General features: G+C 40.9%; 1 protein-coding gene across 13 annotated transcripts in view; it reads left to right on the top strand.

Moving 5' to 3' along the window:
* Positions 1-16055, top strand: part of rftn1b (raftlin, lipid raft linker 1b) — a 400288-nt gene that overhangs the window by 318326 nt on the left and 65907 nt on the right. The gene's annotated exons all lie outside the window — the stretch shown is intronic.

Raw genomic sequence — 16055 nt, 5'->3', positions numbered from 1 at the left:
TATAAACCAGTAGTCAATAGCATGAATTATTATGACCTAAAGTGTTACCATTTAAATTGATGAATTTTTGTTTCAAATTATAATGCTGGGCAGGTCTGGGTGACTCTTACATCATATTTTAGCATAATTATTATCTTCACATTTTTGATAAATACTAAAAAGTTCATTGCATTTATTTGATTAAAAACACAATATTTGATAGATAGATAGATAGATAGATAGATAGATAGATAGATAGATAGATAGATAGATAGATAGATAGATAGATAGATAGATAGATAGATAGATAGATAGATAGATAGATAGATAGATAGATAGATAAATAAATAAAACTGAAAATAACTTCTCAATATTTTGGTGGAAAATGTTTTTGTGATTTTATTTGTTTGTATGTTTGTATTTATTTTGTCTTTATCCGTTTAACCTGTTTTATTTTTACTAAAGGAACATTTGTATATATATATATATATATATATATATATATATATATATATATATATATATATATATATATATATATATATATATATATATATTATAATGCTTATATGCATTTATTTAATCAAAAACACAATATTTCATAGACAAATATATAAATAAATACATTTTATTCTGAAAATAACTGCTACAACACTATAAACAATAACTACAATATAATACTGCTATGACAGGGTTTGAGTCTAGAGAAGAACGGTTCCAGAAACCAGGTTAAACAAAAACAAAATATTAAAATAAACAAATAAATAACAGGGTGGGAATGTGGTAAGAACTGAAAACAAGGGTAAAAATCAGGCGGCCGCGAGGGTTTTTATTTTTCTGGATTGCTTTTGAAAACACGGCGGTGGTCAATTGGTGTTTTTGAAAACACTATTGGTTGGGTTTAGGGAGGGAGGAGGAAGGGTCGGTCAGTTACTCAGTCAATCGGTCAGTCAGTCAGTCAGTCAGTCGACAGCAGCATTTGGTGGATTTACGCGAGAATAGCAAGCACGAATGGCACTCAATATAGAAATTTGAGATCTCATAAAGCATACACAGCGGCCTCTGGCAAATTCGCGAAACAAAAACTGCAAAAACTCGTAGCTTCTGGGACGTATTTGGCGCTCTCCAGAAATGTATATAGGGGCACATTTTCAGAATGAGCCTGGGTTGAAATAAAAGGTTAAAATAAAAGGATAACATCGACATATTTTACGAAAAAAAAAATTGTCATACCAGCAAACTACTGAATAGAAATCATGCTAAGAAATTAATATATTGTGCATTTTGTTTCCAAACAGAAGACAATTGTATGTTTATATACTGTCATTCTTTTAAGTATTGGGCTAATTTCACATGTAGGTGGAGTCTTTTGTGCAGAAATAGTGTAATGGATGTTTCTACATCAGCCAAATGAAGTGTATTATTCATAATCTTGCTTAATTTTTATATCAAGAACATAATATTCACCCAATCTTAACGCCAGCTGTTTTTCTTGGTAACAACATCTAGAAAGATCATAAATCATTTGTCACTTCTGAGTATCACACACTGTGAAAGCATCTCACTGGCCTTTTTTTTTGTCCAAAAAACGCACACACTGAATTTTCAAGCAATGCTTTGATGTACAAGATTGGGCAGGCTTGGCATTTACAAAAACCCACACAGCGGGCGCTAGATTAGGCTTTGTTCACCCTTCTTTTTCCCCGCCAGTAACCAGATGGCAAACCTCATTCCCAACATTAGCTAGGGAGACATTTTTTTCCTGCAGAAACTGTGGCATTGTGCACAGAGTTCGCTGTACCATGTGAATGATGCATGCTGGGAGTCCTGTGCCGGCAGCCCGAGTCTCCATCTGGATGTGGAAGTGACATCGTCAGCAGTCAATTTTCCAGCCCGGGCTCATTGGAGATACGTGCCCAGAGCTACATTTTTGAGAACCGAGAAATATTGGGTGTACGTAAGACTGTACGTAATGTCTTGAAGCCTTTATAATCATGACATCAAGTGTCAATCGCTCAGTTATGCCATTGTGGATGCAAAGATAACATTGTTTGTTATGACAACCTGACATAAATACATCACAACCTTATTATGACAGATTTATGACAAGTTATTGTATGTCGTCTTGATAATGTCAAGTCGTCACGACATAGATGAAGACTGATTGTGATGTATTTGTTTATGTTGAGTTGTCATAACAAAAAAAAGTCATGTTCGCAATCAAAATAACATAACTGAGTAAACGACACTTAATAACAGTTGTCATAAGCATGCATAAAATTTCATTCACATTCATGAAGTGTCACGTCATGATTATAAAGGTTTCATGACAACTCCAAGTCTGGAGCAGTTATGTATCTTAAAACAAATGCAGTTTGGTTCTTCAGCAGCCTTCAAAGCACACATTGCCACCAAACTCATCCTAATCAAACTAGAGCCACTCCAGATTATGATTGCAGCATTCACACTAGCAGAAAAGACTATGAACTGCACACCTACAGTGTGTATGCAGTCAGAGGTACCGGACCGTAGCCTTAATAAGAGTGTTCTGTTAGACAATCAAAAACAATTTGCTTAAGGGGGCTAATAATATTGACCTTAAAGTGGTATAAAACATTTTAAACTGCTTTTATTTTTACAGAATTAAACAAATAAGACTTTCTCCAGAGGAAAAAATATTATTGGAAATACTGTGAAAAATTCCTTCTTCTGTTAAACATCATTTGAGAAAATTAAAAAAAAATTGACAGGAGGGTGAATAATTTTGACTTCAACTGTATTTCTCGGTTCTCAAAAAAGGTTGCCCTGGGCACATTTACTCCAATGAGCCTGTGTTGCAATTTTCCTACCACGCCTCACGCTACACCAGATTCTCTCATTCAGCCACCAGATGACAGCTGCCAGGAGTCCTCTGGCACAGCGCTGCGTCTTTATGACTTATCGCCACTGCTGATAAACATAGTCATTCCTCGCTCAAATCCCTCTAATGCTCCGGGTGAACATCTATAAAACATAATGGCATTGGTCAGCGGTGTGAAATGCTCAGAGCTCAGATGAGGTGAACGTTTGTCAAAAGGGTTTTTTACGTCCCGCGGTGCAGCTGTAAAGCCATTGAGCCAAACCTGCATTCAGAAAGGAGGAGGAAAAAAAGCAGGATTATTTGGATAGTTCATCTCACACACAGCGGTATTTCAGAGTGATTTACTTGCTAATATGAAAATTAAAGAGGCGATATTCTGGGTTAATTTCAAAAGATAGAGTTTTAAGCTGAAAGTGGAGCCAACTGATAGGGCATTTATTTCAGTGATAACAGAGCTGGGGTTTGGTTCCCGAAATCATAGTTTGAACAACCATTCATGATTAGCGGATAATTTTTTATAATTGAATTGATCAGGTATGCGATGCAATGAAATTATTTGATTTGTGCTTAGTATTATACAAATATTTATTCATTCATTTTCCTTCGGGAAAAGGCTGATTTGTACTTCTGCATCAAGTGATCAACGTGACCCATGGCACCTGGTTTGTGCGTAGTCTTGCATTTATACTTTCAACACCGGCTCATTTTCAAAACGTAGTCCTGTGGACGTTTCTGGAGACCACAGAATACATCCCGGGATGTACGTATTTTTGCTGTTTTTGTGAATCCCTGAGAGGCCGCTGTGTGGGCTTTTTCGTACCTCAAATGTCTCTTGCGAGTGCTGTTCTCACTTAAACCCACCAGAGGCCGCTGTCGACCGACTGAATGATTGATTGGGCAACCGGCCAATCGACTGACCCACCCTCTTCCTTCCCCAAACCCAACCAATTTTACCAATTGACCCACCCACCCACTTACCTCCCTAAACCCAACCAATGATTTACAAAAGCCGACCAGAAAAAGAAAAGCCCTCGTCTGATTTTTACCACATTTTCGGATTTTACCACATTCTCACTCTGTAGTTCACTTATTAATTTTATTTTTTGGATTCTGTTTTAGTCTTATCTGATTTCTGGAACCGATCTTCCCCGGACTCGAACCTGGTCGTCACGGTCAACTCCTCTCTGCATCTCTTATACAACCCAGGCTCATTCTCGAAACATAGTCCCGCGGACGTTTCCTCCCGCCGGAGGCCGCTGTCGAGTGACCGTCTTTCTGATTGACTGAATGATTGACTCGGCCAACCCACCCTCCTCCTCCTCATTCCCTAAACCCAACACGGAGGTGAGCTGTCAGCCAGTGAGCGCAAAGAGGAGTGGCCTCACACCGCCCCGTAGCGTTTGCTAAAAAAAATAAAATGCAGCCATACAAACCTCCGGCTAACGTCCGACTACGTTTTCAGAATGAACTTGGGTTGCTCATATAAGCTCGCTTTAAATGTCCTTATAAGTGATGAATACAGCATTTGTAGCTGCAGTTATAAACTGCTTAGTAATGTTTGTCAATGCTAATGCTTAACAAATCATGTATTCACTATTTGATAATGCTTAATAAATGGTTCATAATGTGTAGCTATTATAAAGTGTTACACTATTTTTCACAAAAATATAAAATCTTTTCATAATAAGAAAGTATATTTACTTATTTATTATTATAAATACCATATATATATATATATATATATATATATATATATATATATACATATATATATATATATATATATATATATATATATATATATATATACCATTCTTATTACAAACAAACTTAAAATAAATTTTGGCACACAACACAGTGCATAAAGTGTGCGTAAAGTGTGTTTTTTACTTAGAGATTTATATATAACAATTCTTAAATCTACAACCATTTAGACAAGTAAGAATATAGTTTTGTGTTCAGAAATTAATATTGATTTTGGATCTGCTACTGTTGGTAATTATATGACATGTGGACTTGAATGCATCATGTTCTTGGATGCATTAAACAAGCATGGCCTAAAATGAGCACCTCCCAACTTGGCAATGCAAAGTGACAAATGTGAGTAAATGAAATCGTACATTTGCCAGTATCTTTTCATTCATTCAAAAAAGGCCTGAGAAAAATAGAAGTCACAAAAATAACACTGCAAAAATGCTCTCCTTACTTAGAATTAATTTCTAGTCCAAATATCTAAAAAGTCTTAAACCAAGAAGCATTTTCTAGCCAAGTCAAAATATTGTCTTATTTTCAAAGATAGCAAGTCAACATTAGGTGAGTTTTTCTTTAAAAGTTGCAAAATAATCTGGGCTAAGGAAAAGAATATTGTTTGAAATAAGTTTATTTTACTTACCAAACTTAACTAAATATTTTAGCTTCTTTTAAGAGAAAAATGCGGATGCGTTTTAGACATACTATTTCGAAAAACATTTACATAAGTTGTTGATTTAGGAATTGTTCAATATTTGAACTACAAACACAGCAAAAACAACAAAAAAATATTTTATTTTGGTTATTATGTAAAAAATCATCTCTACTGTCTCTATTGGAGCGATACGGTGGCTCAGTGGGTAGCGCTGTCGCCTCACAGTTCGACAGTTGAACCGTTTTCATTTTCTCCCCGTGTTTGTGTGGGTTTCCTGCGGGTGCTCCGGTTTCCCCCACAGTCCAAAAGACATGTGCTGTAGGTGAACTGGGTAAGCGAAATTGTCCGTAGTGTATGTGTGAATGTCCTGGTCCTCCAGATTGGGGGTTGAGCATTGGGCCTCATAAAAAAGCTAGATGTTATGAAACACCAATATGGTGTGACTAGATATCAACTTCGATATAAATTGATCTGGGAGTAAGTAAGTATTGTATCTATTGTGTGAATTTAAGATGAAAATTTGTGCCTAACATTTTTATTAATTTGTCAAGAGAATGCAATATGAATTAGTCAGATGTATCAGTTTGGACTGACGGTGGTGCAATACAGGCACGTGCACACATAGGGCTCAACCTGTGCAGTGCACATGCCCTTTTTAGTGTTGGATAGAAAGTGCCCTTCCAAAATGATAAAAAGTGCCCCCGCGACGCGACACACCCCCTCCCGCCGCGACAACACCGCTCTTGATTACGCGCGCTCAACCCCCCGCTTTAAAGTACGCGCGCTCAACCCCCCGCTTTAAAGTACGTGCGCTCAACCCCCCGCTTTAAAGTACGCACGCTCAACCCCCCGCTTTAAAGTACGCGCGCTCAACCCCCCGCTTTAAAGTACGCGCGCTCAACCCCCCCCTTTTAAAGTACGCGCGCTCAACCCCCCGCTTTAAAGTACGCACGCTCAACCCCCCGCTTTAAAGTACGCACGCTCAACCCCCCGCTTTAAAGTACGCGCGCTCAACCCCCCGCTTTAAAGTACGCGCGCTCAACCCCCCCCTTTTAAAGTACGCGCGCTCAACCCCCCGCTTTAAAGTACGCACGCTCAACCCCCCGCTTTAAAGTACGCGCGCTCAACCCCCCGCTTTAAAGTACGCGCGCTCAACCCCCCCCTTTAAAGTACGCGCGCTCAACCCCCCGCTTTAAAGTACGCGCGCTCAACCCCCCGCTTTAAAGTACGCGCGCTCAACCCCCCGCTTTAAAGTACGCGCGCTCAACCCCCCGCTTTAAAGTACGCGCGCTCAACCCCCCGCTTTAAAGTACGCGCGCTCAACCCCCCCCTTTAAAGTACGCGCGCTCAACCCCCCGCTTTAAAGTACGCGCGCTCAACCCCCCGCTTTAAAGTACGCGCGCTCAACCCCCCGCTTTAAAGTACGCGCGCTCAACCCCCCGCTTTAAAGTACGCACGCTCAACCCCCCGCTTTAAAGTACGCACGCTCAACCCCCCGCTTTAAAGTACGCACGCTCAACCCCCCGCTTTAAAGTACGCACGCTCAACCCCCCGCTTTAAAGTACGCGCGCTCAACCCCCCGCTTTAAAGTACGCGCGCTCAACCCCCCGCTTTAAAGTACGCGCGCTCAACCCCCCGCTTTAAAGTACGCGCGCTCAACCCCCCGCTTTAAAGTACGCGCGCTCAACCCCCCGCTTTAAAGTACGCGCGCTCAACCCCCCGCTTTAAAGTACGCGCGCTCAACCCCCCGCTTTAAAGTACGCGCGCTCAACCCCCCCCTTTAAAGTACGCGCGCTCAACCCCTCGCTTTAAAGTACGCGCGCTCAACCCCCCGCTTTAAAGTACGCGCGCTCAACCCCCCCCTTTAAAGTACGCGCGCTCAACCCCCCGCTTTAAAGTACGCGCGCTCAACCCCCCCCTTTAAAGTACGCGCGCTCAACCCCCCGCTTTAAAGTACGCGCGCTCAACCCCCCGCTTTAAAGTACGCGCGCTCAACCCCCCGCTTTAAAGTACGCGCGCTCAACCCCCCGCTTTAAAGTACGCGCGCTCAACCCCCCGCTTTAAAGTACGCGCGCTCAACCCCCCGCTTTAAAGTACGCGCGCTCAACCCCCCCCCTTTAAAGTACGCGCGCTCAACCCCCCGCTTTAAAGTACGCGCGCTCAACCCCCCGCTTTAAAGTACGCGCGCTCAACCCCCCGCTTTAAAGTACGCGCGCTCAACCCCCCGCTTTAAAGTACGCGCGCTCAACCCCCCCCTTTAAAGTACGCGCGCTCAACCCCCCGCTTTAAAGTACGCGCGCTCAACCCCCCGCTTTAAAGTACGCACGCTCAACCCCCCGCTTTAAAGTACGCGCGCTCAACCCCCCGCTTTAAAGTACGCGCGCTCAACCCCCCGCTTTAAAGTACGCGCGCTCAACCCCCCGCTTTAAAGTACGCGCGCTCAACCCCCCGCTTTAAAGTACGCGCGACAACACAGCTGATAAGAACGCGCGCGACAACACCGCTCTTCAGTACGCGTGCGACAACAACAACCCCCCCCGCTCTTCAAAAAATGTATCCTGCACATTCCCTTTTGACAGTCTCTGCACGGGCCTGGTGCAATATAGTTTGCTCTAGAGACCTTAAAAATGGTCAGACTGCTGTTAAGGATGACCACTCACTTTAAATGTGCCAAACTTCACCATTTTCCCATGTACTGTTGATAGGGCTGCCATTGACTCCCATTTACAAAAAGTAAGAAAGAGAAAACCAATAGAAACACTATATTGGCCCTAATAAATAAATAACTGGAATTCAGACTAACTTTTTTTTCACTAGAATCTTACTGAAAACTTATAATCCAAGCAAAAAAATGTGTGAACAGGCAAACTGCAATGCAATTACGCACATTTCCCTCCTTATTTCCACGCTATCACTGACAAATGCTCTGCTAACGCAAAGCATAACTTACAGAAATTACAATATGTCATATTACATGAAGTCCACAGAGATATTCAGTACTCCAGACTAACATTTGAGAGAAGTTGCACCAAGTTCTGGAGCTGATGGCAGATTTCTTGAGCTGCACATTCAATATTAACAAGATGTCTCTGGAAGAAATGCACATTTGACAGTAGCTTGAGCTGAGAGTAACTGGAACTTGAGTTGGGACCAAGATGTAAATCCAGTTTTATTAACAAAAACAGCACCATCAGTGCAGTAAAATAGTAACTTTTATTATTTATTCATTCATGCTGTACATATAAACTTTGACAACCACAGGTGTAGCAGCTCATTAACATATAAAAGTAGCCTAATTAACTAGTTTATGGTATTTAAACAGTCGCCTAAAGACATTTAATAATAATACAAATGCTCAACATCTGATGTGATGCAACAAAAAAACTGTAATTATATTCCCTTTATTATGTTTTAAACATGGACCTACACTCAAAAAAAATAATGTTTAGACAAAACAAAACAAAAAATAACGCAACAGTTTGCATTAATATATTTAAGTTACGACAACATCTAACAAAATGAGGTTCAGACAACAAACTTTATTATGTTAGCCAAATCTAAGGCATTTTTTCTCTAGCAAAAACTCAAATTTATAAGTCGAGTATTTAAAAAATAATTTGTTTCAATAAGTTTTTTGATTAAAATTGAAAACAAATCCAGTGTTATGTTTCTAATTGCATGTTTTTAAGTTTAGAACCTCAAATAAATTAAGTAGCTGTCACCGACTCGGTCCCAGTCATTCCCCTCACTGGCCAGCAGAGGCCGCCATCCCCGGATTTCTAAGCATTACATCACTCACTTAAACATACAATATGCACGAAGGTGCAAACACACATCAATAGTAGCAGTAAAGGTCTCAAGGCTGGCAGCTGACAGACACAGAGGGATTTACCAGGCAAGGGTCAGAGGCAGGCGGCGTGATACAGAGTCCGTGTATCAGGCTTGGATCAAGGGCAGGCAGCGAGTATCAGAGTCCGTGTATCAGGCTTGGGTCGTGGGCAGGCAGAAGGCAAAGCAGAGTCAGAAACGGGCTGATGTAATGCTTAGAAATCCGGGGATGGCGGCCTCTGCTGGCCAGCGAGGGGAATGACTGGGACCGAGTCGGTGACAGTAGCTGATTTATTTATTTATTTATTTTAATTTACTGTTCACGCTTGTAAGAAAAACATTTAACAACAACATTTTTGTTTTCTGCTAATTTTTTATTTGTATTAAACCACAGGTTTTCATTGTTTTACAAAACAAAAACATGTTCTGTCCCATATTATCAGTATGAAAAAATAACAAAAAACATCAGCGTGTGGACTTGACTTTTGAATTTGAACTTCATTAGTGTGGAAAAATTGAGTTATCAACCCAATTTCTTTAGGTTGCTACAAGTTAAATATTGTTTTAAAGTAACTGACAGATATATTTACCTTTAAATTAGCCGCATTTGTAAATTGATGTATTTATTAATATTTTTTCTGTTTTAAAAACTTAATAAAATTAGTCTGGCAACTTAAAAGTTTTAATCTAATCAGCATTTTAGAATTTTTAAGTCACAATAATGTATTAAACTATGTAATAGTAACAATTAAATTAAATTCAGTTCATCTTTATTTGTATTGCGCTTTTACAATGTAGATTGTGTCAAAAGCAGCTTCACATAAATGGTCATAGTAAATTGGAATGGAGTAGTTCAGTTTTTAGTGTTTAAGTTCAGTTCAGTTTAGCTCAGTTCTGTGTGCTTTAAAATCATTACTGAGAGTTCAAACACTGAAAAGCAAATTCATCGATGCGCAGCTCTACCGATCCCGAACCATGCAAGCTAGAGGCGACAGCGGAGAGGGAAAAAAAATTCACCGATAGGCATGTGAAGAAAAAAAAACCTTGAGAGAAACCAGACTCTGTTGGGCACGACCGTTTAAATTTTTCCGCTGGCCAAAAGTCTTGTGCAGAGCTGCAGTCTCAGCGGTGGAGGCTGGAAGCTGGCCTTAAAGAAGACTCGTCTGTCCCTGAACAGAGCTCTTGAGTTATTTTTTTAGAGTGTACTATATATTAGATGGCCTTAACTAATATGTACTTACACTGATTAGATGCATGTTGCAATAGCCCATCAGAGGTTACTGCAGGTCAGAATCCACTCATCATCCCTCCTAACAGTGAAGGCTTAAATGAGTTTGATTAATGAATTATGTGCAATTGAATTAAATATGTGAATTTGGTTCAGTAAAGCATGCATATGTTTTACACAAACTAATGAACAAAGCTATCCTGTAACCCTCTTCCACCTGAATAGCCTTCTGTATATACAGCTGGGAAAATAAGTGGTGAACACATCACCATTTTTCGCAGAAAGCATCGTTCTAAAGGTGCCGTTGACTTTTTCCTCCAGATATTGGTGACAACCAAAGAAATTTATACATGCAGAAATAACAAATCTAATTAGTTTACAAGTGAAACAAAAAGTGAAATGAAATGATGCAGGGAAAAAGTACACATGAAGAAAGGGAAAGGCAGTGAAAGCCCAGACAGCAGCTGAAATCCAGTGTTGCCAGACTTACGATAATTATCATATTTGTACGATAATTTCGACCTCTGTACTGTACAATGTACGATCAATAAAGAATAAAATCCTATAATGTACGATAATTTCAGAATTTTATAGCACGTAAAATGAATTTCATTGTAAACTTAGGGCTTCTGTACTTAATCTAGCTGCATCTTTTGTCTGCTACGAACGTGGAGATAAACACGCTTTCTATCTCATCTTCCGTTACATTTTCTCAGCCAATCAACATGGAGAATAGCTCTCTCTTGTGAGTTGAGTCAGTCGTTTTCAGGTTGAGGTTGATTGTTTAAGCAATAATGTTTTAAAAAGTAATGATGAAAAGGAGGGTGAGAAGGAAAGGGGAGTTTGCCCTTGATGTTCTTGTTTTTTCCCTCAAATGCATCATGTGAACGTGTTTTTCCACAGGTAAATCTCATTAAAAAAAAAAGTCATGAAATCGGCTCATTACAGATACTCTGAATGGGCTCATGCACACCTCAGAGTTGTAAAAAAAATTTGGGAGGGTGCACCACTTTTAAGTGACCCAGCACTATGTTGTGTCCATGACAGCATCCAATTTGAATCCCTTAACATTTAGCAATACACGCAGGACAGCGACTCAGAGGTGGAGTTCGAACCTTCCCACTAAGATACACCTAATTTATTTTATTACGTATTGTGGTAATTTGCACGTTATTTGTCTAGATAATATCTGTATACTCTTCGTTTGACTCGTGTATGATAATTTTCCTCCAAATACGATAATTTTGTGGTTCTGGTATAATACTTTGACATTTTCAACACTGATGAAATCTCTCAGTAGTTCTTCAGCAACCCTTTACCCTTCATCAGTGTAAATGAATATCAGCTGCTTCAGTTCAACATCTACATTAGCATGATGAAAATGAAACCAGGGTGGACATATCAGCAAAACTGATCCAAAACACAGCCAAAGAAACTCTCAAATGCTTTTAGAGAAAAAACATCAAGCTGTAGAATGGCCCAGCCAATCACCTGACTTAAATACAATAGAAAATAGAAACTAAAGACCAGATTTGATAGACAAGATCCACAGAACCATCAAGATTTTTCAAACCAAGCTCATTCTGAAAACGTAGCCCCGTGGACGCTTTCGGAGGTACGTATGGCTGCATTTCGTTTTTTCAAACGAACGATACAGGGCGGTGTGACGCCGCTCCTCTTCGCACTCGCCGGCTGACAGCTCACCTCCATATTGAGGGCTTTCCTGCTGCAACCAGTTTGTCCGGTTAGCTCGTAGTGTTACGTTGGTGGAGCGGAGGCCCGGAGGCGGAGCCAGCCACGGCGACGACAGGGTTAGAGTCCAGGGATCAACGGTTCCAGAAAACAGAATCCAAAAAATAAAGCGAGCAAGTTTATAACCGGGCGAGAATGTGGTGAAATCCGAAAACGCGGTCAAAATCAGATGAGGGCTTTTGTTTTTCTGGACGGCTTTTGTAAATCGTTGCTTGGGTTTAGGGAAGGAGGAGGAGGAGGAGCGTGGCTGGGTCGGCTGATTGGCCCACGCCCAGTCAATCGTTCAGTCATTCAGTCAGTCAGTCAGACAGACAGACGGTCGCTCGACAGCAGCCTCCGGTGGCTTTTTACGTGAGAATAACATGGGCGCGAACAGCTCACGAGAGGCATTCGAGACGCGGAAAAGCGTGCAATAAAATACGTCCTCCTGGGACGTATTTCACTGTCTTCAGAAACGTTCGTGGGGCTACGTTACCAGAATGAGCCTTGGTTGAGAATTTTACACTGTTGAAGTCTGTGAAAAACTCACACCTGAGCAATGCATGTGACTTCATTCTTCATATGAGAGACGTCTTTAACCTGCCATCACCAAAAAAGCCTTTTATTTATTGTTTTAAATACATTTTATTACACAGAACTCATTTTTCAGATTTATTTTGTTTATCTTTATGTTTGTATTGTTTGGGTTTTAACAAAAATCTGGTTCACTTCCATGTCAAAAGCTCCTTTAGAAACAGTATTCGCAGGAAAAAACACGACAATACTTATTTTCCCCTCTGTATTTATATCTGGCGGTAACTTTCTTAATCAGCTGTTGGGATGCAAACCACATCCGAGTGTGTGCACAGTTATCAGCTCCCGCGAAGACGGAGGTCAGGACTTTTGTGGATGTGTTTGGGTGTTGATATGATGCAATTCAAATGCGGATTAGGCAAACATTTGATGACATGTCATGTTGGTCGGTGGTGGGAACTGCAGATATTCCAGCATGTTTGACCTTGTCAGGCGGGTTAAAAGTGATCACACAGAGCTCTGAGGTCTGGAACGGGGCATTTGTGAGCTTGTTTCACCACTAAATGTCCAACGCTTTACCAGACCCCACTGGAATTGATAGTGAAAGTCACTGAAACGTTGGCTTTCAAGTGTGAAGAGCATTACTTTCTTCACACTTCATCTATCAGACTTTTTTTTTTTAAAGATGCAGAGGCGACTGGTTTTATTTCAGTAGTTAAATGTTGCTTTAATATTTGCTGGATTTCAGTAATATGTGCTGCAGCGTGAAGGAAATGTGGGTCATGCTTTATTTTTGATGGTCCGTTTGTTGAGTTTAGGTTACATTGCATCTACATGCCAACTAATTCTCATTAATTAGTAAGGATTAGTGTAAGCTGACATGTACTTGCAAAGTTTCTTATAGTCAGTTAAATCTCTGTTGAAGGGGCTGTATCAACAGCAGACAGTCTACTAACACTCAAATGGACCGTCAAAATAAAGTGTTACCAAAATGTGATATTACACATCTCTCCCTTATTTTATCAAAACTAATTTATTACAATTATTTTTTATAATTATTTATATGGAAGAAATAAGCAATTTAATTAATATTAAATAATTAGCTAGCATACATGTGGTAATAAAAACAAATACTGTAGTTTTACAGAAATAAATACCATTCAAAAATAATATTACTAATAATTATTTATATACTTGCATTACAATGAAGTGAAGTTTATTCATAAACTAATTTCGAGAGGATCACGTGCTTATGATTGACACGGCTGGCCCCGAGTCAAGCTAATGTACGAACCACCAATCAGACTACTCCTAACCAAGTATAAATAACCAAACACCTTACCTTTAGTCATCTTCGTCTTGAAGAATCCCCCCTTCCACCCCTTCGCCTCCTCCTTTGTCTACAGGGCAGCACGGCGGCCCAGTGGCTAGCACTGCGGTCTCACAGCAAAATGCCCTCGCTTCGGGCATCTACCCAAACGGTCAGCATTTTCGTGTGGAGTTCATGTTCTCCCCGTGCTTGCGTGGGTTTTCCCCGGGTCCTCCGGTTTCCTCCAACACTCCCAAAAACATGACACTTAAGTAAATTGACTAATCCAAATTAGCACCAAATTTGATTCAATTCTGTCAGCAACGCATCACCTTAGCAACCCTCATGCAGCAGGAGGGAGGGGGGTTCTCGAGATCTACCCAAGCTCAAACTCCCCTCTCGCCCTGCAATGGGAGGGAGCCCCGGGCTCGAGGCTCTCATGAGCTCGGGGCTCTCTCCCGGGACAGCATGCCAAACTAGCTTATTACCAATCATCAGCTAAGTGTGAACTTTTGAAACACATTTCTGCCCCCAAATTCTCAATTCTGTTATTCAAACAACTAGTGAAAACAAGGGGCTCTATTTTAATGATCTAGGCGCAAAGTTTGAAGCGCATGGAGCAAAAGCATCAAGCATCAATCACTGTGCTGTTCTCATGGGTGCTGTCTGATATTGCATGGATGATATTGACATATAACTTACTATTTTGCCTCATCTTAATAGCAGTAACGGTCTTTTCATGAGCTGCAATATTAGCTTCATCTCGGTGAATGCGTGTTCTTTAGCGATAGTGAACGTGGTACCAGTCGCACAAATAAATGAAGGATTAAATAACGTTAGAACATGGCAAACAGTGGCAAACACTGTAACCTGAAAACTTTGTCCCACTGGCTTTACAGTGAATGATTCAGTCATTTTCATGGCAGACTTTAACCACTGCATGTCTTTTATCCACTCTTTGAAAAGTGTACATTCAGCACATGATCACTAATCAGATGTGCCATTACTTGTAACTTTAGGTGGTTTCTAAAACTAAATCTGTCAGTGTTGTTTTCATTCTCTCGTATTCAGACCTTTAAATTTTTTGTGGCTGTAGCTCCCTGTCATCGGAACTGAGTGATTGACAGCTGATATTAATTAATCCATTCGTGTTCTGTTCTAGCACAGTGGGCCAATAAGAAGAGCTTGAAGGCGGGACAAGCATTGCGGGCTTTGTTTACTGCAGCAAGTTGACATGTCAACTGTTTTAAACCTGCTGCGTTCGGTGTTTTTAGGTGCAAAGATGCTTAATGTGTAAATGCCTCCTAATTCCGCGCATGTGGTGAACATTTTGTTGTCAAAACTGGTCGCATGACATACAATTTTATGCACTGGCACAAATGCTCCCAAATATATTTTGAGGTCGCATATGCGAATAAAACGGTCTCAATTTCAAGCCATGGGCCAGCTAGCGAAGTGCTTTGCAGGCAAACCTCATTTTTCTGACCTCAAAGGTGCTCTAGGGACAGATGCTACAGGTCATGGTCTTTAGCCTCATTGTTAGAGCAACTGACTACCATGCAAAGAATTGCCAGTTTGATCCCAGTTCAGCGCAGGTTGGGCGCAGTAGTGTGTACTAAACTAGGGGAGGGGTGACACAGTGTCTCAGTGGTTAGCACTGTCGCCTCACTGGTTTGAGTCAGTTGGCATTTCTGTGTGGGGTTTGCATGTTCTCCTAGTGTTTTCGCGTGGGTTTCCACTGGATACTCCGGTTTCCACAACAGCCCAAACACATGCGCGCTATAGTTGAATTGTGTAAACGAAATTGCCTGTAGTGTATGTAAATGAATGAGTGTGTATGGGTGTTTCCCAGTAGTAGGTTGCCGCTAGAAGGGCATCCACTGCGTAAAACATATGCTGGATAAGTTGGCAGTTAATTTTGCTGTAGCAAACCCTGATATTTACAGCCCAGGCTCATTCTGGGAACGTAGTCTCGTTGACGTTCTTGGAGACCGCGAAATACATCCCGGGAGGTAAGTATTTGTGCAGCTTTTGTTTTCGCGAATCCGCGAGAGGCTGCCGTGCGATGCTTTTTCACATGTCGAATGTCTCTCGTGTAAACCCACTCGCTGTTGAGCGACTATGCGACTAGCGAATCGACCGACCCATACTCTTCCTCCTTCCCTAAGCTCAAGCGGTTTTA

The sequence above is a fragment of the Danio rerio genome, chromosome 16, assembly GCF_052040795.2.
Source record: "Danio rerio strain M-AB ecotype USA chromosome 16, GRCz13ab, whole genome shotgun sequence".
Taxonomy (NCBI): Eukaryota; Metazoa; Chordata; class Actinopteri; order Cypriniformes; family Danionidae; genus Danio; species Danio rerio.
This window is presented reverse-complemented; position numbering and strand designations above follow the sequence as displayed.